At 36.5% G+C, this 21,752-nt stretch overlaps 1 pseudogene; it reads left to right on the top strand.

Moving 5' to 3' along the window:
• The first annotated feature begins 543 nt into the window (after window positions 1–543).
• Window positions 544–20,368, top strand: LOC149162421 (uncharacterized; annotated as a pseudogene).
• Window positions 20,369–21,752: the final 1,384 nt, after the last annotated feature.

Raw genomic sequence — 21,752 nt, 5'->3', positions numbered from 1 at the left:
CACAATTACCCTCAGATTTTCATCCTCGAATAGTTTGTATATCACCTCCCAGGAGGCGGAACTTCTATCCGGAGTGCATGTAGTATCTATAAACAATGGAGACATTTTAGACACTTCTTCAGGTGGAAAGACTGGTTCTTGTTGTGTTACGGACTTCCTCCTTGCCTTGATTATTCTTGACATGTCCTTTAACTACTCTTTATTAGAATTTACTTGTAAAGAAACAAACCAAGATAAGTAGCAAGAGCTTCGAAGGATGAAAATGGTCATATCATTTCAATGCAAGTTATATTGAAATCCATTCACATTAACTAAAAATTATTACCAATCAATAAAAACCTCAAAATTAGAACAATGCAAAGTGGTCATTAAATTTTCAAATGTTTGTTCACGTGAGACTGAAACTTGTCATTATACCAGAAAATATTTTATTAGTGTGTGGTATCGGGTGACATTACATAGCATAGCGATTTTGTGATTTCCAAAAAGTATATAGGCGTGGGATGTATATTAGTGAAAGACCAGAATTTAATAGAACACGATATGACCTACATCCGTCAATTGAAGGTATGTGATATCGGCTCTTCATTTCGAAATTCGACTTATAGCAATTTCGCATTTCACAATTGTATTTTTCTTATCGATTTATCGCAATTTCGCATTTCAAAATTGTAATTTTCTTATCAGTTTATCGCAATTTCGTAAGTTCGCATTTCAGCTTTTCGCAGTTTTAGCTTTGTGGTTGTCCTTTGAAATCACCAATACTATGCGTATTATTTAATAAGGCATACTCTTTTATATCTTTTTCATTAATTTCGGTATTCATTTAGACTTGTAATTCATATTTTAAAACTACAAAATGATTCTTAAAAGGTTTTATGACCTTATTCATAAACTTTTTTTGTTTTATTCAAAGATCAAAGAGTAAAAATAAAACTTATCCTAGTTTATTTAAACAAAGAAGGATTCTATCGTAAAAATGTTAAAGGGTCCCTGATATTCTTTCTCCTAAGTCTAAATATAATGGGGAGTTGTTTAGTACCACAACACATTGTTAAATAATTTTTTTGTGAAATTCCATTTTGACTCAAAATTGAATTTCTTACATATTTTCTTTCAATGTTTACTCAACAATTATTTTGCAAAGTACAATTCTATTTTCTATGAACAAGTGAATTTATATGAAGCATATCTCATTGAATCAATTTGGGTACAAATGGGTACACATAATTATGAAAGGAAAATGTAAATATTTTTCTCTAAAATCTTTGAAATAGTAAAAATTTGTTGTACCCTAAGTGAGCTCAAGACAAAAAATAAAACGGGGCATAGAATGTATATTGACTCTTTAATTGATGTTTATTTTTATTGGGTATGATGAAATCCTTTTTTATTCATATGTACTTTTGAACTATGCCATATAGTATACTTTGAATACTACCCACAAATCTAGTAATTCTCAACTCTTGGAAACTATTGATGCAGGTTTGTAGATCGATTTGAAATTTTACTTGTGGAATATTCAGTGAGATGTCAAAAGATAATCGTGGGAAGAAACCATCAAGGAAAATGGATGTATTATCATACTTTCAAAAGTATCCATCCAAAAATACACATTCTCTTCATGCTTCAAGTTCCTTTGAACAATCTGTTACTGCCAGAGATGTTAACTCTTGTGGAAATGCATTTGATATCCATATGATGGATGAAATAATAGGTTCCTCAACTGATTAGGGTGAGATAAATGCAATTTCAACAGAAATTAAATTGGTGATGAAAATGTTAGAGATTTTTCCTTGGAAGGTGACATAATCTATTCACGGAAAAGTAAAAAAGGCCAATGGACCATAAGAAGGCTATATCAGGGAGATTGGGTCTCAAGTTTTCCATTTATTGAAGAAATACATCCTGCAAATGAGAATGAGGTTTTTCGACAAGTTATATGTAATGTGTGTAGTTGGAAATCTCAAAAGGTAGTTAAATTTTAGATGAAGCTAGATACAGTACAAAACCATGCAGGAAAGGTGTATGAAAATAAAATTGTAAATGGTAAAGAGAAATCTATTGTTAGATGGAAATCTTTTGAGGAATGTCAACATATCGAATATGCAGAAGAATATAAAAAATATTTAATAAGTAAGAGGAAACTTGAGGCAAGTGGAGGAACCATCATATCTCTATTTGAAAAGACGATGGAAAGAAGTTTGTTATCCAAGACGATACAATTGAGCACTGTATTTCACCTCTTATCTAAAGGTCGTTCTATGACAGATTATCCAGATCACGTGAAATTTATATCTTTTCTTCAAGTGTTAAACTTTCCATCTTATCATTGGTCTGTAAACAGTGGTTGGGAATGGGCAAGATATCTAGCTCGAGTAGAAAATGATGGCTTGAAAGAGAATATTGCAAATGCTAGGCTTTTGGCATTGCCTTTGGATGAGGTTACGAATATAGATAATACTTCATGTATCTACATGAGTATTTATATGGTTACTGACCATATTAGGCATTCCTGTCTACTTAGGATTAAAAAGATGAGAGATACTTCTACAGCTGAAAATATTTATGAACTTGTTCTTAATAGTTTGAAGGAAAGTGGTATGGATCATTTAATGATTGCAAAAAATTTGGTATGTGTTGGAGCAGATGGAGCATCCATAATGAAAGGACAAAGGAATAGCCTTTGTGTTAGACTACAACTATCAACTTCATCATATATGCTTAGTATTCATTGTATGGCTCATAGGATGAATCTTGCATTTAAAATAGAAAGCAAGTTTCCATCAGTTTCAAAATTTGAAGATCTTGTACATGAGACTCATGCATACTTTTCTCATAGTTCCAAACAATATTTAGAGTTTCAACAATTTTCATATGGTGTTACGGATGGAAAAAAACTATTGAAATATTTTGATACAAATTGGATCTCATTAAATGGACCAACTCAAAGACTATTTAGTGAGTTCAAATATTTGGTAGGGTTGATGTATGAAAATCGCTACAATGTAGACAAAGCTCAAAATGTTCTTTCTCGGATATAGGGACATTATTGACATTAGCTGGAATTCTTCCTATGCTATATGAAATGAATGTCCTCATAAAAATGTCTTGGAATCGGACAATGTATATTGCAAAATACACAAATGCGAGAAAGTCAGCATGCCTTGCATTGGATAATTTGTATATGATGCCATACTCTTTTACTGGTCCAGAGTTTATAAGTTGGACTAAGATCATCAATATAGAAAATATTGAATTTTCTTTATGTTTGATGAAAAAGAGATACTATGTATCATAGTGCATCGGTATATGATCCCCTTTCATTATATTAGTAAGACGGGACGAATCGCCAAAGATTTCCCCGTGTCAAGAGACCAATTTGATAATATTATGATTTCAGTGAGACAGATTTTGATAGAAATTGCAAGATCACTATCATTAGAGATAAGAGAACAATTTCCTCGAGATGAATTGTTGGAGGCCATGTGTGTGGTATACCCTCAATATTGGAACAATTGTCAATGTCCAAGAACTTTAAAAGGTGATTTTCAAAAAAAATTAAAATGTTTAGTAGACCACTTTTGCAATAAAGTCTCGATACATGGAGAACAAATTGAAGGTATTTTAGATTCATCAAAATTGTATGTACAAAATGGACACTTTGCTGAAACACTATGGAAGCAATATCCTTTTTTGGAGAATCCTAATAAAAATGGTGTTATAACAAGATTATGGACTACTTTAAGTGCTAGACAATACCTGCAAGAAAACATATCAAAATATTTCAAATTAGCAGATTTGTGTCAAACCATGATTTTGGGATCAATGGAGGATGAGAGAATGTTTAGTGAATTATCATTCTTGAAGTCAAAGTTGAGGAACAAGCTTTATAAACATGTGGATACGTGTTTAAGATTATATGTAACAAAGTATGACATTAACAATTTTCCATATGAAAGAGCACTATCTCTTTGGCAATCAGATTGTGATAGAAAGGGAGAAAACAATATAAAAAAATTCTCGAATGAATTTGATATAGAACATAATGTTTTGGAGGCTCACAATGATAGTTCATTTAGAGAAGATCATGTTCACAATTCAAAAAATGAGGACCAAGATGAGAATTGGGAAATTGAAATACCCTAGGACTCTTATTTTGGTATACATGTTCCATTGATCATGCAAGATTACTATATGTCAAATTCAAGTAAAAATAGGTTCTATATTTGTATTTTTCATTGTAACATTACAGCGACATTTCTTTGATGCATGTTATTTTAAGATTGATGTTTCATATTTAATCATTACATTGTTTGTTTCTTATCTGTGGCAGGAAATAAAGTTGGATTTGATGAGGTTGGGACCTATTTATTTTCACATAGATAGTGTCCAACTATTATTAAATGATAAATAACTAATTTAACAAGACTAATGTAAAGCATTAATGTGCTCATTCAAGTACATGAAACTACCTTGATGTCTAACTCTGATATCTTGGAAAATTTTAATGGTTTATATGTTGCTTGTGTTTGGGGTATTTTGTTGAGTTTTGAGTTTTGTTTTGGTCAAATGCTATGTTATTCCCTTAAATTATTTTAGTTCTGACTTCATGTTTAGATTCATAGATCTATTTTTATAATTATTATTGTTTTCTTTATATATTTGGTGGTTTAAAGAAAGTTGTTTTTATTTCCTTTCACTTTGTGGCATGACTTTGTAGACTGCTATGCTTATTTTATATTTTATTGGAAAATAATTATTGATATTTGGAAATGGAAATGAGCCCTGGGTAGCTAAGAGAAGAGAAAAATGGTTTATGTACTAGGTTCCTGCGCATTCATCGTAGGAGACCTATTGACACGAGACCGACATTATTTTGTATAGTCTTGTCAGTCATTTGTCAACCATGATTTCAAGTATTTCAAGTACTAAGTTGTTTGGGTCCCCACATGTCCTTAGGACCATTAAAGGATGAGATAACTTGAGCCAATCCAACTCATGCCCTGAATGTACTTCCTACCTATTGATGTAAGTGTCTTTTTACCACTTATCACTAACAAAATTGTACCATAACATAACCCAATTTGAAGACAACACTTCTCATCTTCCTTTTACAAAAATGTTGTATGGATCTCCCTACTATACTTTCCCAAGACCAACGTCCCTTCTTGGTAGGTCTCTCCACCATACTATTAATCTCATAATAGACACACACTAGTAACTACCACATTCTATAAATGTCTCTAGCCTCAGTTATTGGTGTCCTTATCACACTCGACCAATACAGTCTTGTAGGTTTATTTTTTATCATATCTTTATTTTTTTTATTTTGTGTCTTTAACTTTAGCACCATCCTGTATTTCAACATTTGTAGGTAGTGAGCAATGGTTACTTTGACACAACACTAGCAACTCAAGTGTCAGCATAATTATTAATTACAAGAATGTGGCATTCAATATCGCAAAAGGAGTTAGTGATTTTTCTTCATTGCATGAAGGTTGATTGAACTGACATTGAATTGTTACCTATCTAGTAGTGTTCATATTTAGTATTTAGTGTCTTACATGATCATGTTATATTTTTGAAAAGTTCAATTTTTGTCAGGGATATCTTTTTGTTGGGCTATGAAAAGGATTATATGAGGGGTCTAAGTGGTTAGGTGTTAATATTTATAAAGGGTGTGATTTTATATTGGTACTGGAAATGAAGTTGGATTTGATCTTTGACCGGAAATGAAGTCAGATTTGATGAAGTTGGGACCTATTTATTTTCACATAGATAGTGTCCTAGTATTAAATGATAAATAACTAATTTAAGAAGTCTAACACTAAGAAACAATGGGTTTATTCAAGTACACAAAATTTCGTTGATGTCTAGCTCTGATATCTTAGAAAATTTTAGCAGTTTGTTTGTTGCTTGTTTAGAGGAATTTGTCAAGTTTGGAATTTTTGGATTGTTTTGTTCAGATTTTTTTAGTCCCTTGAATGCTTATAGTTCTCATTTCATGCATAGATCAATAGATCTAGTTTTATTTTTATAATTATTATTGTTTTCTTTATATATTTGGTGGTTTAAGGAAATATATTTTATTTCCTTTCACTTTGTGGCATGATTTCAACATCTTCACCTTCTATAAAATAGTAAAATATTATTCTTATTTTATATTTTCTTGGAAAAGAATTATTGATATTTGGAAAGGGAAATAAGCCTTGGGTAGCTAAGCAAAGAGAAAAATGGTCTATGTACTAGGTTCCTGTGCATTCATCGTAGGAGACCTATTGGCATGAGACTGACATTCCTTTTATGCAATTACACTTTTGATGCCAAGGCGGAGATGAGTTCGTTGACCTGGGAAGAACAGTGGCAGTTGATCATAATGCTAAGGAGATTAGAATGTTGGTTTCAAAAGCAAGATTGTGAAAATTGTTTGAACTAGTTCTTATTTTGGTCATATTTACTACCAAATTTGTGTCTTGCTGATTTTTTACATTTGTAATGACCTTGTGCAGAGTTGGTTTGAAGAGCCTGATGTTAGAGTGATAAGACTCTCTACAAACCACAAGGACTACATTGGCTCGAATGACCAATGCTTGGAGGGCACTCGATGTTCTTGGTGTTGTTGAGTCTCTTTGATCGAAGCATCAAGGGATACAATGGTATGGCCATAACATCACTTAAGTTGGTCCTCTTTACTAATCTTCTCACATAACATCACTTAAGCTGGTCATTTCTTTGAAGGAAAGAAATGATCAGCTGAGCATGTACCATTATGATCAGCTGAGAGAAAGGTGAGCAAGTATATCCTTAAAAAAATGTCGAAAGAGGCCCTCCTCTTACCGGTAACAAACAACTTGAAACCACAAACTTATCACCTTAACAACTAGAGGTCTTTATTTGTAAATTCCATGGTGTAGTTGGTTGTAAGTCTTAGGAGAAAAATTGGTTCCTATGAGCAACTAAGACATGTCAATCATCCATTTCTTCATTAGGATCAAATAAAAAAACTACCATTTCTGTAGCAACTTTCTATTGCATGGTTGAACTACCTCATTAAACTTCCTTATATCAGTAAGTATTGCTAGCAAGGTTTTCCTTTTCCAAGGCCTCATGTATGTTAAGCACTGTAGGGAGTACAAATTCTTGAAAGTGTCCATTACAACTCATTAAAATTGGCTCTTTTCCCACAAAAACATGTTTCATATCAACACTTTCCCTTGAACACATATTCGATTACACACCTACCATACCATTCTTATAACACAAATGGTGGGGTGTTGCTTTAAAGTTGAAGTCACTTGAAGAGCATTGATATTGGACACCATTGTGTATTTCTGTTTGTATAGGTATGATACCTTTTCTTATGAATCATTCAACATTACTAATATCCCCTCTATGTCTACTCTAAGCATTATTCTTTTATGTTTGGAACTAGAATTTTGTTGTGCTTGTTGAAGACCATATTTCTAAGGAAGTTGTGAACCACATTTCTAATGAGCCATCTTACATGACATATGATCTAATCTCTTCATTTCCAATTGATCTGCTTGACTTTATGGGTAACACTAGCTCTAAGTTTTGTAATAGGAATTGATTAGTGTTTTACAAAGGAAGCTTGTACTTTTGTTTCCTCCCAATGGAGAGGAAGGGGAAGTAAAGATAGCTTGTTGCACTAAACCATTGACTTGTGGTTTGTCTGATCTTGATGGCTCTATACTTATGGGTTCTCCATAACAATGAGTGAATTCATCCTACAATGAATTGTAATGAACGTAACCCTTATTTGAAAATTTAGCCATATTTCTAGGAACTTGATCATTTAAAGAGATTTTCTATGATTTAGAAGGGTTCATAGGTTGTATGCTAAAAATATTCACATGTTTCCCTTTGTCATGTATACTTGAGACCATTTTCTATCAATTTCATTGATTCTTTTCCTGCCTTTAGATTTGATCATTAGAACATACTTAAATTTTGATAAGCATTGTTGATATGGTGACTCTTGTAAACTAGAGTCTGGATAGGCTGATTGCATATCCAGCCAATGATGTTACAATATCCAACATGGGATTGGTAGTTTCACTTGCTACCTCTATTAGGTTTTATGCCAGGAATAACCTCTAAAACTCTTACAGTACTAATAAATGAATATTTTATTACATAATTGCAAGGCCTTGCCTGCCAATATCAAAACCCTAATGATTAGCATGATCGATATCAGGCAATAGCCAAAGACAAGATTTTCACATGTAGTGGGCTGAATAATATGATTAACTGTTGCATCGGTTAGCACAGAGCTCAATTTCACCTAATGTTCCTTTGAGTATTACATGCTTATCTAAGTGAAACTTCAACAATATATATCTATTCCTTTTCACAATTATATCATGAAGCACCATATTAATGATGCCCCGCAAACCTTCACCTTCAAGGAGGTTGTGTCTTCTTCCCATCATGCCCATAATTCTATGTAGAGTGCAGTAGATTCTAGAATATCTGTGCCATATATCCAGTGTGTATATAGATGTATGCAAGTATTCATGTTGGCCCATATCAAACTAATTTTAATATTTGGAATATTTGGAATTAACTTGGCTACAAGCTTCTATTTTTGGAATTGAAATGAAACTCTTAATATAACACTTATTCACAGAGATTATCCTGATTATACACTATTTGCGGAATGCATGCATAATACATAACCTCCTCTACCATTGATCATCAATTTGCGGAATTAAAAAAACAATTGCATGCGCACATTGAAACATCAATCACACATATCAACACAGTATGTAATGGGGAAAGCATACACCTGAAAACCCCCAACTATTTGTATATTATAATGATAGAAAACATGTAACAATACATAGTACAATACTCCTCACAATTACTCAGTACTATCTCCACATGCTACACACAAACTAGCTCAAATCTGAACAAGTCACGGGTTCAAATCTCCTCCACTATTTGCCTACCTCTACTGCGCAATCCAAGTTGAGAATAGATCAGATCCAAGTTCGAATTCCCTTGGCTTGTACTGCGCAATCCTCATTGGAAATCTCAATCAATGATTGTGCAAATCTCATGCACAGCTATAGTCACAACTGATAGTAGTCTCACCCTTTCACCCACCTCTAACACTTGTCTCCACTGAACTGTCCATGCACTGAGTTAACTAATGTATTCTTTAGTTGATTTATGAGTTAATAATTAGTGAATTAATTAATAATTAATTCACATCACTCATCACTAGTGTATTTGGCAGTTAGACTAAATACAACTAGTTCAACTAAGTCAAACTGAACACAGCTCCATCAACTCCTCAATCAACTCCACCAAACTCAATCACTTGAGTTCTAATTGAAGTCCATCATGCAATAGCTCAACTAACCCATAGGAAAAGCGTATTTCCTTCTGGCATTTGCATGTGACACATTCGTAGCTCGAACTGAAGTGATGCAAGAGGATAAGATAATGTTTATAGTCCAAATATTATTAAGAGCTAATAATATTCGACTGTTCTATTTTTTGACTGACAGTCTAAAAATAGACTCCGCCCATATGTCTAAAAATAGAGGTCCATCTATTTTTTACCAACATGACCAATCATCCATAAATAGCATCCTGCAACTCATAGACCATGATCCATATGTCTAAAAATAGACTTTGCGCCAAAAATAGCCTGCGGGCCCACTTAGTGAAGGCGACTTCTTTTCACTAAGCTCCATCATCTTGTTGCATTTTCAACACTCCCTCTCAACAAGATATGGATTATTTGAAACCCCTATCCTGCCTCTGTGGTATTCGAATTTTCTCATGGTGAGCGCCTTCGTCAAGATATCAGCATCCTGATCCTCCGTGGGAATGTATGAAAGTAACATGATTCTCCGCTGCACACAATCTCTGATATGATGGTACCTAATGTCGATGTGCTTGGATCTATCATGAAATAATGGATTAGTCGAGAGTTTAATGCAACTCTGGTTATCACAATAAATCACAGTAGGCTCCAAGTGTGACCCGAACAACCCGACCAGGATCTTCCTCATCCATATAGCCTCGCATGCAGCCAAACTTGCTACCATATACTCGGACTCTGCTGAACTGAGTGCCATGGATCTCTGCTTCCTGTTGTACCAAGAAACTGCTGTCGACCCAATACTAAAGATCCCTCCAGATGTGCTCTTCCTGTCCATTGGGCTCGCTGCCCAATCTGCATCGGTGAAGCCACATAGCTTCACCTCATCCTCCTGTCTGTACCACAATCCATATCCCGATGTGCCTCTGAGATAACGCAATACATGCTTTCCTGCCTTCCAGAAGAGCTTGGTTGGCTTAACCATAGCTTGTGAAAGCTGGTTAATAGCATATCATATATTGGGTCGTGTATTGACCAGATACATAAGCGACCTCACCAACTGTCGATAAACAGTGGCATCCACTACCTCCGCCGAAGTAGCATCCTCCAACCTCCAGGAAGAGGAGTATCAACAGGCTTGCAACCATGCATGTTGAACTTCTCCAGTATCTCCCGGGCATACTTACCCTGAGAAACAAATAGTCCATCACTGCGCTACCAAATTTCCAATCCCGGGAAATAATGAAGGAGGCCCAAGTCCTTCATCTCAAACTCTCTAGCAAGATCCTCCTTGCATGAAAGTATCAACAGCTCATCTCCTGTCAAAATCAAATCATCTACATAAAGTACAATGATCAGAAACTTACCCTCCACCACAATCTAGTATAGGTTAGGATCCGCCTCACTCTTGGAGAATCCAAGTCCGGTGAAATAACTGTCTATCCATGTGTACCAAGCACGAGGTGCTTATTTCAAACCATACAGCGCTCTCTTGAGCCTGCACACATGCGAATTGCTACTGAAGATCTCGAAACCTTCGGGCTGCTCTATGTACACTTCCTCCTTAATGACTCCATTGAGGAATGCAGTCTTCACATCCATCTGATGGATGTGCCACCCCATCTGCGCTGAGAGAGCAAGAATCGTCCGTATGGAAGAATACCTTGCAACAGGTGCAAAGGTCTCCTCATAATCGATCCCCTCTATCTGTGAGAAGCCTTGGGCAACAAATCTTGCCTTGTAATTCTCCACACCCCATCAGCTGCCTGCTTCACTTTGTATATCCATCTCAAACCCACCACTAATTTCCCCTCCGGTCTTGGGACAATCTCCCATGCACTGTTTCTGACAATTGAATCATACTCTTCCACCATGGCATCTACCCATGCGGGATCCTCCACAGCTTCCTCGAAAGAAGACGGCTCAGTCACGACACATTTGCTCACAAGAGCCATGTATCCAGTGTATCGATCAGGTGACTGTCTCTGTCTGCATTGTGTTGTAGGTGGTCCTACAACCTTCTCTGCATCTTGAGCCAGTCGCTCAGCTTCTGTAGTGCGATTTCGCCCTCTGATGGTTGGCGCTACATGAGTGGTCTCTTCCACTCCATGAACTTCATCTTGTGGCTGATCCACATCCTGAAGCTCATCCTTAGGAACTAATAGCTCCTCATCTGCATGCAAGTGTGGCTCCCTCTCAAGCGAACACTTCATGGCTTTCTCCTCCTAAAATTTGATATCCCATCGCACAACAGTCTTGCGACTATCTGGAAAATACACACGATAGTTGTGGGGCATATCAGTGTACCCCACAAATATCCCAACCTCGGTGGTCAGCTCCAGCTTCTTCCTTGCATCCTTCATCACATGCATGTAAACAGGAGAACCAAAAAATCCTCAAATGGGAAATATCAGGCCTCTTACCAGAATAAGCCTCCTCGGGTATACTCATGCCAAGTATCTTGTGAGGACAACGGTTCTACACATATACTGAAGTATTGCATGCCTCCGCCCACAAGTGAAGGGGTAGGCCCTGATCATGCAACATCGCCCATGCAGCACCCATGATCGTTCTGTTCTTCCTCTCAGCAACCCCGTTCTGCTGTGGGTTATGGGGAGCTATGAGCTCTCTTCGAATCCCTTCTCCGCTGCAGAAGTCCTTGAACTCACCAGAGATGAATTCACCACCATTGTTTCTCCTAAGAGCCGTCACCTTCTTCCCTGATTCCTTCTCGACCAGTGCTTTGAACTCACAGAACTTTGAGTATGTCTCGCTCTTCTTCTGCATGAAGAAGATCCAGCAATTTCGAGAGAAATCATCAACGAAGATCACATAGTACTTGTGCTTTGCTGTCGAAGCTACTGAGAAAGGTCCACACACATCTGTGTGAATTCTCTCAAGGATCGTCGTGGTGTGACTATCCTTCTCGTGAAAGGTGGCTTTCACAAATTTTCCCAAAGTACACCCCTTGCACTGATCTGACTGCGCAAGAGTGCCTTTAGGAAGCCCAGTAGAAATCTACTGCAGTATCTTCAAGGCTCCATGGTGAAGGTGGCCCAATCTCCGGTGCCATAGCTCGCCATCAGCCCGGCTCACCAATCCTTCTACCTTGCAGGCCATTGCTGCGCAGCCATCTACATGCAATTGATAAAGGTTCTTGACTCGAACCCCTATCTTCCGGGTTTCTCCAGTTGTCTTATTGCACAGGAAAGCCTTTCCCTCGTTGAAGACAACATCATATCCCTTGTCTTCTAACATCACCATAGAGATAAGATTCTTCTTCAATCCTGGAACATGCATCACTTCCTTCAATACAAAGGGTTTACCAAACTCCCTCTCAAAGGAAATGGTACGGATACCGGTCACACTGTATCTACCATCATCACCCATCTCGATGTGCACTCCAAGATCTTTCTCATCCAGATCAGAAAACAAATCTCAATCTCCTGTCATGTGAAAAGATGCACCACTGTCCAAGAACCATACCGATCCCATCACACTTGATACCAAGCATGCGATTAGCGAAAAATCCAACTCAAACTGTGAGGCTAAGGCCTCTCCCACTGCAGATCCAGCAGCTTGCTTATTTTTCTTCTTTTGCGGACAATTTGTGGCATAATGTTTGTGCTGGTGACAGTGAAAGCACTTCACCTTGGACATGTCCTGCTTCTTGCCTTTCACACCGGAATGAGAAGCTTTCTTATTCTTCCCCTTTTTTTCTTTGGCAGCCAAAGTGCAATTTTCTTCATCAGATGCCTTTGATGAAGATCCGTCCCTGGTATTCCGCCTGATCTCCTCTTGCACAAGATCAAACCAAAGTCTCTCCCATCTTAGAAATTTCTCCCAACCATTGACAGAGTCCTGATAGGCATGCCAACTCTTCGAAATACCAAGGAGAGACAAGCTCACCAATTCCTCATCATCGACAGTCACCCCCACACTTCCCAGCTCATCCCGGCATTGGGTGAACTTTGTGAGATACTTGGGCATACTGTCTCCTTTCTCACACTTAATGTTTCTAAGTTTATCCTTGAGCGCCAACTTCCTCTGGTCACTCTTGCTTTGGAATAAATCTGTCAATTCTTTCCACATCAAGAATGGAGAAGCCTTTCCATGCAGGCTGGATATAATGTGATCCTTCATGCCCTCCAACAGAATCCTTCGACACTTTGTTGTCTTCTTTTTCCAAGCCTCAACTTGAGCAACATTAGTAGGCTTTGGGACCTTAGCATCTATGAACTCCTTCAACCCATTGTCATCTAACACCGCCTCCATCCTGTCTTTCTATGCAATATAATTTGAGCTACCTTCAAGGGCATACTCCAATCGCAATCCGTTGAAAGACATTTCAACTTCGACACCAAGAAAACACTGCTGCAAATTCGAATTCCACCAGCTCAAAACTCAACCACTTTTGATATAAAATTCGTGAGAACAAATTATTTCTCGTACAAAGATTGACTGTATGGGCATTTACCGGATATCTCACCTTCCAAAAGAAGGATGAATCCAAAGGCTACCTAGCCCAATTATAGACTCTGCCTGAAGAAATAAAATGTAATCACTTTCTGAATAATAGATCTGATGATCAACTTCGCTCTGATACCATGTAGAAATTTGAATAATATAACACTTATTCACAGAGATTATCCTGATTATACACTATTTGCGGAATGCATGCATAATACATAACCTCCTCTATCATTGATCATCAATTTGCGGAATTAAAAAAAAAAATTGCATGCGCACATTGAAACATCAATCACACATATCAACACAGTATGTAATGGGGAAAGAATACAGCTGAAAACCCCAACTATCTGTATATTATAATGATAGAGAACATGTAACAATACATAGTACAATACTCCTCACAAGTACTCAGTACTATCTCCACATGCTACACACAAACTAGCTCAGATATGAACAAGTCACGGGTTCAAATCTCCTCCACTGTTTGCTTGCCTCCACTACACAATCCAAGTTGAGAATAGATCAGATCCAAGTTCAAATTCCCTTGGCTTGTACAGCGCAATCCTCATTGGCAATCTTAATCAATGATTGTGCAAATCTCATGCACAGCTATAGTCACAACTGATAGTAGTATCACCCTTTCACCCACCTCTAACACTTGTCTCAACTGAATTGTCCATGCACTGAGTTAACTAATGTATTATTTAGTTGATTTATGAGTTAATAATTAGTGAATTAATTAATAATTAATTCACATCACTCATCACTAGTGTATTTGGCAGTTAGACTAAATACAACTACTTCAACTAAGTCAAACTGAACACAACTTCATCAACTCCTCAATCAACTCCACCAAACTCAATCACTTGAGTTCTAACTGAAGTCCATCATGCAATAGCTCAACTAACCCATAGGAAAAGCGTATTTCCTTCTGGCAGTTGCATGTGCCACATACGTAGCTCGAACTGAAGTGTTGCAAGAGGATAAGATAATGTTTATAGTCCAAATATTATTAAGAGCTAATAATATTCGATTGTTCTATTTTTTTACTGGTAGTCTAAAAATAGACTCCGCCCATATGTCTAAAAATAGAGGTCCATCTATTTTTTACCAACATGACCAATCATCGGTAAATAGCATCCTGCAACTCATAGACCATGATCCATATGTCTAAAAATAGACTTTGCGCCAAAAATAGCCCGCGGGGCCACTTAGTGAAGGCGACTTCTTTTCACTAAGCTCCATCATCTTGTTGCATTTTCAACATTTCACCTATTGTTCCATTGAGTATTACATGCTTATCTCAGTGAAACTTCAACAATATATATCTATTCCTTTTCACAATTATATCATGAAGCACCATATTAATGATGCCCCACAAACCTTCACCTTCAAGGAGGTTGTGTCTTCTTCCCATGATGCCCATAATTCTGTGTAGAGTGCAATAGATTCTAGAATATCTGTGCCATATATCCAGTGTGTATATAGATGTATGCAAGTATTCATGTTGGCCCATATCAAACTAATTTTAATATTTGGAATATTTGGAATTAACTTGGCTACAAGCTTCCATTTTTGGAATTGAAATGAAACTCTTAATATTTTTGAACATGTTTATTAGGGATTTGAACATTCGTGGGGTATGAAACACCCCCGCTTTACCATCCAACCAAGAGAAGTCACCTTGTAATCCAAATTGTCCACTTGTAACTGCATAGTATCTATGCATAAGAGAATCTCCTATTGGAACTCACTTCTTTCTAACATGACTTTACCTAGGGTAGTTTTGATTTGCCAATAGAGATATTATGTTTTTAACATATATTGGGTGTGCCTTGATCTAGTATTACCCAGGTTTGGATTCCACTGTCCTTTATTTTCTTCAACCTATGTATTTGATAGAAATATTCTTCCCACTCTTGCTTCATTTTCAATAATTTCAATTCCTCTCTATCTACCCTAGGGGTATGCTCCAAATAATATACTACAAAGGCTTTTATGTCATCCTGTGCTCTCATGTGAAAGGAGACTCCTTGACCTTGACCTATGTGATGGCTAGGGGAAGAACCAGGATGAGACATGGATTTTGATAAAACAAGGTATGGGGGGTGTGGGATAAGGGACGCAAGGAAAAGATCATGTGGGAAAGACCAACAAAATAGTGTCCACTAGCCTGAAAGATAAATCATAGATACTTGGAACCATAATATCAATAGATCCAAATGGGCTTGAATTTGGGCACCAACTTATTAACTAATTGTGACCTTCTCCATCTTCACAAGGTGAGGTTCATGAACAGAGCCATAATTACAGTCATGTTCAAATATAGTAATGTGCTCATTTCAAATGATGTTGCTCCAAAATTTCTATGAGATATGACATCTTGGACCATACATTCTTTAAAAAACAGCAACACTTTTCTTGTTGCAAATTATGGTGCATTAAATTCGATGCTTTGATTAGCTGAAATACTTGTGTTCATATTGTCTAACTAAATTTTCCTTTTAGAAGTGGCTAGTAGGTAAGGTTTTAGAATAAAAAGGCACCTGGATATTATCTGGCAGATCTAGATGTCTTTATTTGTGACATCACTTAGTACATGCAAATTTTCCTCAGAAGTGACTAGTAGGTAAGGTTTTAGAATAAAAAGACACCTGGATATTATCTGGAAGATCTAGATGTCTTTATTTGTGACATCACTTAGTACATGAAAAAGAAAGAAAGAAATATATTAATTCCCACTAATTGCTGAGAAGTGGTCAATAGGAGTCTTTAAGAGTCTTTTTTTGGTATTTGTAAACTCTTCCAGTTTTTTTATGGGGAGCTATGAACCCAATGTTGTCTTAAAACTTAACATGGTAGAAAGTACGAAATTTTGTCGGTATTATTGCCTAAACATGCCTTCCATGGGCTTTAAATATGTGTCTCATCTGTGAGAACCTAAGACCTTTACCATTGCTTTGTATCTATGTTGATGGGATCAAAGAGATTTAATGTTATTGGTGTTAGCTATATTATTTCTAGATTATCAAAGAGACATTATTTGTTATGAAATGTATGCTTTGAGGTGCTATACTGACATTGAATATTAAGTTGAAACTGAAAATATTTAGATGCACACCTGAACATTGACTTAAGCTTTAATGTTTTATAGCTTTACAAGAAGTATTGTTGCAGACTATTCATTTGCTTGCTACTACATTTATTTTTCATGTGTTTATACCTTTTTCGAAGAAAGGCATATCATATGAAAAGTCTCAAATTTGACAGCATGAATTTAACTCTATAACTTTTCAGGGATGCCTAAAGTAGATAATCTGGAGATAGAAAGTAGAGGATATCATACAAATTTATATGTTTCTCGGGTAATTACAATGGAAGAAAGGAGGGGAAAAGTAAAATGTAGTGGCTGAGATCCATGGTCGGAAGTCCGGATCTAATTTCTATTCCTGGTATGGAATCTGGAATCAATAGAAAACTCAGAATACCTATGGATTTATTCTATGTATTTTGTGGCATACATTCAAATTTACCGTCTAAAAACTCTATTATGGTTAATTTCTAGATATTTTATTTGGCAACCTAATGGTGCAACCATTAGCTTATGTAGCATTAGTAATATAACACAATATGTTTTTGTGATTTAACATTTTCATGTTACTGCAGTATTCAGACTCACATCTTAGTTATACTAGTGCATTCATCTTGTGGTTTAAGTGGTTGATATTACATTTCCAAATTGATTTTCTTTATTCATAGTTAATTGTCTTTCTTTGTCTACAGATCTAGAATTAGATTAAATGCTTAGAATAAACAATACATGCATATTCTCATAACTAATAGAAATAAGCTTTGTAAAAGAGATGCTTTTATTACAAAAGACCATGACTTTAAAAAAATTCAATTACTTACATCCATACATGCACACTCAACAATTTTGTTGTTGGGTTAGAATCTCAAAGGACAAAAAACTTGGAATTTTAGGGTTGACTTGTTGATTCTTTCTTGCAATAGTGTTGTGATTATTTCTTATATTTCAAGTATGTGGTTTAGTGGCATTTGTATTGTTGTGGAACTCTGATTTTTTCAGGTGTGTGTTGCAGGTCTTGAAATTCTTGCAAAATTATTTTCACCTCCTGAAGATAAGTTTTGAGAACCTAGGATTATAGGTCTCAAATTGTGTTGACCACTTTGTTGTGTCTATAACCTTGCAACTTTGGGGCTTTTTCTCTTGTACACATTTAGTGTGTTGGGGGTTCTGGGATTTCACCTCTCTAGAACTTCATGCTTGCAATCTTATAGTCTTGTAGTTAAAATCTCAACCAACCACAACTTTCTTGTGATTTCACAAGGGGGTGTTCCAATTTCCTTTATTCCACAACTTTCCTGTTGCCCAGAAATGGGGGATGCTTTGTAGCCCTTTCCTTGCAACTTTCTTGTGATTTCACAAGGAGGGTTTTGAGTCCTTTCATCCTCACAACTTTCTAATTGCAGATTCTTTTAGTTCTGCAAGATTCTATGAACTTGCACAAGTAAAATTCTCTCATTTTTGACATATATTAGTCCTCTCCTATTTCAAGTTGACGGGTATCTTTTTCTCAGGTTTTTTTATGAATGTACAATATAAAATGGAGGAGGGCTTGTAGGCCTTTCTATCTCATAACTTTCTTGTGATCTTACAATGGGGGTTTCAAGTCCTTTTCCAACTTTTTTAGCTCACAGATTCTTTCACTTTTGCAAGTCTCCTAACTCCTTGCACAGTCAAATTTTCTCATTATGACTTATAAGGCCTCTCACATTTCAAGACATGGAGAATTTTGTTGATATTCTTGATGAATTTAGAAAGAAATTCAACAACATGATAACTCTCCCTTTATCTATATATACAATTTTGTATTTTTACAATTAAACAGTTTAGACATGACCTGGACCAGAAGTTGAAATTTGGAAATTTCGTTAGACATGGTCTAGCCCAGAAGCTGAAACTGACTCTTAAATATGATGAGATGGGGGCATACAAAAATTGGTTTCAATAGATGGCTTAGAGAGCAGGAACAGCATTGCATGTGTATACTACTGTGTGGTCTGGTCTAGGCCATCTGCCTGATTTTACTTGCAATGTGGAGTTAGCTAGGTTAAGTTATACCGGTGAATAGGCCAAGAACAAAAATAGGCTGAGAAGAATGTTGCCATGACTGCCTGGTCAAGTTTAAAACAATGTAAGTGCTTCTTAAAATTTTACTATTTTATATATAGTTTAAGGTGTATTTTTCTTATAATAGGTATTATAGTTTCGGGCTTGTGTTTTTATGTGAAGTTTGAGAAACGTTTTTCTGCCTTGCTACTAAATAGTTTAGTATGTCTGATTTATATATGCTAATTTTATTGGTTTTTGTGGGATGGTAGTGGCACACCAACTTGGGTTTTGTTCATAGACACCAGCAAAGGGAGAATGTAATGATGAGCAGGAGCAAATCACTATTGCCAGAGAATTTGCACAACATAGGTCCAAGGAGATATCATTGGCCCAACAATTGAAGCAACAACACTCAGCATCCAGGAGAAAGATGCTCACCCAAAGAGAGAGAGTAGCAACCATTATGTTGAACACCAACATTATGAACCCTGGGTTGGAGGAGCATCACAATGGGTTTCTTCTGATTTTCCCGCATAAGGTTGTTCCAACTTCAGTTCTAGTCACAATCATCATTGTCAGCAGCAGTTTCATCCTCCTGCTCTGCCATCGTCTAGGTCTAGGATTTTGCCCCTAATTAGGTCTATTTTCCGCAAAGGAATAAATCGGGCTCTCTTCATGATTCACCTTCATCCTCCTCTCTCTCAAGGGAATCTATTGCAGCTAATAGATCTCCTGTTGGTGACTGTGTTGGGAGCTCTCTGCATGATCCATTGCCATTAGCACTGTCTAGGGAAGCAATTGTAGCAAACAGAGCTGGTGCAAATACTAGAACTATACATAAAAGAGCATCTCAGCAAGTGCCCACCCCATTTGAAGAACATGAGAGAGATGAAGAGGAATGGCTTAAAGGCGATCTCCCAAGGGATAACAACATTCCTACATTGGGAATTTCCAATGTATCAGAGAGGGTTGAAACATTTGATTCTACCAATTTGTCACCCTGGTCTAATTCAATGAAATCATGGGGTTTGCATAGGCAACAACAACAACAGTAGAGGCAACAACAATGGATGCCATAAACTATTCCTCAACCTGGGTCATCCTTTTTAGCACCTAGATATTGTGGGTCTCCTTCATCAATGGTTGGACCTGTGACAATAAGGACATCAATACCAATTTTCTTAGCCCCTCCCCGTCGAAGGCCTCATTCAGATTTCTTAAGAAATGACACCAATTTGGTGCCTTCTCCACTCCAAACTACACCGACAGTTCAAATTCAATTTGTTATCCCAGTTTGCTCTAGTCCACCTGTGTGGAGGAATTTACCACAAAACTCGAACCCAAGTTCCTTAGATAATGAAGACTCCACACTTCAATTGCTCAATCAACTTAGGCTTTGAAATTTATCTAAAAGAAGTTGATCTATTGATATTATTCACATTTCATTCTGAAATTTTCCTCTCTTCCAGGCTGCTATTGATATGAGAGGGCAATATCTGTTACAAATTCTAACTCTACTTTTCCCTGCAGTGTTTTATGAGGTTACAGAGCTGAATGTTTATGCATTTTCTGGGGAGCGTATATCAGAGACCAGAGCTAGAGGGCTATTCCAATGAGCTGATATTTTGTATATGTGTGTTTTTTGTCTTCATCATTAGGTTCTATCCACCTAAATTGTTCACTGTAAATTCAAGTTTTGAAAGTGAATATGTCCATTTGTCTATTGCATTGGATTTCTGAAGTTGTCATTGGAAATACAAATTTATTTGGTGACTGTTAAGAAGAAATGCAAAAGAATTGAATATATGAAGGCTTCCAATAGAGAGGGAGAATAAAACCCCAAGAAACCCAAAATATCAAACTGGGAAAGGGTCTAGAGGGCACCAAGGAGAAATCCCTAGGCTAACAATGTCATTAACCCTAATCTCTTATATCATCCAATGTTGAAAAGAAGTATGTGATGAGCTTTCTAATGTCCACCTGCCTAATAAATCTGGTAGATCTACACATAATGATTCTTGTGACCAAAATCATTTAGAAGGTAAAAATAACAAGTAGTGAACCTAGAATTAACAATGTGGAAAGATCCATCTCTTAGATCCTATGGTCAAAGGTGAAGTATCTCATGAAGGAGTAACGAAATACATATATTGCCTTGTATTGTAAACAAATATTTGAGCCATAAGAAATTCGATATCAATGTTCAAGTATTGGATCAAAGAGGAAGATCTAGCATGCCATCTATTTATGATACTTTGGTTAGAAACTTGTATGGAGACTTGGATAGTCATAAGGATATCTGTTTTGGATTGAGTGGGAGTCTTCCATGCAAGAAATCTTGTGCAACATGGTCATAACATGGAAAATCATGGAAGTTCATAGGGGCCAAAAGTGTGAGATAGTTTTCCTTGCATGAATATACTCTGAGAGCATAGTAATGAGTACTCTCTCAAGTAGTTCCATCATGTTTCACTTAGGCACAGGTTCCAAGTTTCACAATTGTAAAAGAGAGAAGGTGTCACTAAGGTATGGAAGAGGAAGATCTAAGCCCAAATATCTTGGAAGTCAATCTGGAAACATTTTTTATCTAGTGTTTCTGATCCTTTGTATCCTCTACTCCACCTTGATTTTGTTGTTGGGATTACACTGAAGGATGGGCCATAGGATACTACTCCAGTGTAAGTGTATAATGTCACCATTTCTACCTCCTATTATTTATAGGTGAGAGTAGTATTAGGTGCCTCCTTCTCAAACATGTTGAAAGCCAAAATATTTGATTTTGCA

The sequence above is a fragment of the Pinus tabuliformis genome, chromosome 5_2 (assembly GCF_031772625.1).
Source record: "Pinus tabuliformis cultivar Carrire ecotype Pingquan chromosome 5_2, CPIR1, whole genome shotgun sequence".
Classification (NCBI taxonomy): Eukaryota; Viridiplantae; Streptophyta; class Pinopsida; order Pinales; family Pinaceae; genus Pinus; species Pinus tabuliformis.
Note: the sequence above shows the minus strand (reverse complement) of the source record. Positions and strands in the feature narration are given on the sequence as shown.